Source organism: Alexandromys fortis, unplaced genomic scaffold, assembly GCF_014885135.2.
Source record: "Alexandromys fortis isolate MF-2015 unplaced genomic scaffold, M_Fortis_MF-2015_v1.1 scaffold_152, whole genome shotgun sequence".
Taxonomy (NCBI): domain Eukaryota; kingdom Metazoa; phylum Chordata; class Mammalia; order Rodentia; family Cricetidae; genus Alexandromys; species Alexandromys fortis.
Genome location: NW_026068045.1, coordinates 3,376,623 through 3,377,877, shown reverse-complemented (window position 1 = coordinate 3,377,877; position 1,255 = coordinate 3,376,623). Strand labels below are relative to the sequence as shown.

At 42.2% G+C, this 1,255-nt stretch overlaps 1 protein-coding gene across 1 annotated transcript in view; it reads right to left on the bottom strand.

Moving 5' to 3' along the window:
• The window catches only part of Nup210l (nucleoporin 210 like), a 128,169-nt gene that overhangs the window by 7,657 nt on the left and 119,257 nt on the right, over positions 1-1,255 (bottom strand). The gene's annotated exons all lie outside the window — the stretch shown is intronic.

Genomic DNA, 1,255 nt, shown 5'->3' with positions numbered 1-1,255 from the left:
TTTTTTTTTGGTTTTTCGAGACAGGGTTTCTCTGTGGCTTTGGTGCCTGTCCCGGAACTAGCTCTTGTAGACCAGGCTGGTCTTGAACTCACAGAGATCCACCTGCCTCTGCCTCCCAAGTGCTACCACCGCCCGGCCAGTCATAATTTTTGAAATCTCATTGATTTCAGTTTCTGTGCCAGGATGGAGTTAAGGGCTAGAGCAGTGGTTCTCAACCTTCCCAGTGCTGCAGCCCTTTAAATACAGGTCCTCATGTGGTAACCCCCATCCTAAAATTATTTTTGTTGCTACTTCATAACTGTAGTTCTGCTACTGTTATGAATTGTAATGTAGATTATCTGTGTTTTCCACGGCTCTTAGGCGACCCTATGAAAGGGTTATTTGACCCCAAGGGGGTCCCAGCTCCTAGGTTGAGAACCACTGTGTTAGAGAGATGGCTCAACATAAGCTATTGCTCTTCTAGAGGACCAAGTTTAGTTCCAAGCACCCATGTCACATGTCTGGCCACCAAGGGCACCTGCACCCATATGCATATACCCATATACCTACACATAATTAAAAATAATAAAAACCTTTATAAAAATTGGAGTCAATTTTGAAGTAAAATGAATTTTTTTGTTGTCTTAGTTTTTTTTTTTTTTTTTAGACAGGCTTTCTCTGTGTAACACTCCTAGCTGTCCTGAAACGAGTTCTTTGAAGATCAGGTTGGATTCGAACTCACAGAGATTCCTCTGCCTACTGCCTCTGCCTCCCGAGTGCTGGGATTAAAGGTGTGTGCCACCACCACCCAGCTGTTGTTTTAGTTTTTTGAGAGAATCAGTATGTCCTTGAACATGCTTCAAAGGTTGTATCTTAGCTTTTCACATGTTAGCATTACGGGTATGTGCTACTATGCACAGCCAATAAAAGAAAACATATTAATCTAAAGGAGTAAAATAACCGAGGGACACATAGGAAGATGGATATAATCAGGAGACCTGCAGAGACGTTCCTTACCTTTAAGGTTGACGTCATTTCTGCCGGTGCTGATGAAGAGTTTGAACACAGTTGCATTGGGGGTATTTGTGAGGTAAGTCTTGAGGTCATAGTTGAATGTTAATCTTGACGAAGCATTGACTACCACCTGCCAGCAAACCAAGGGGGAAAGCTGGTTCCCTCCATCCTTACCCCCAATAACTTAATTCAACCAAGAGTATCTGTTTCATACAACTACAAATTGGCATTCTGATTATTTGAGAAACAACAACAACAAAAA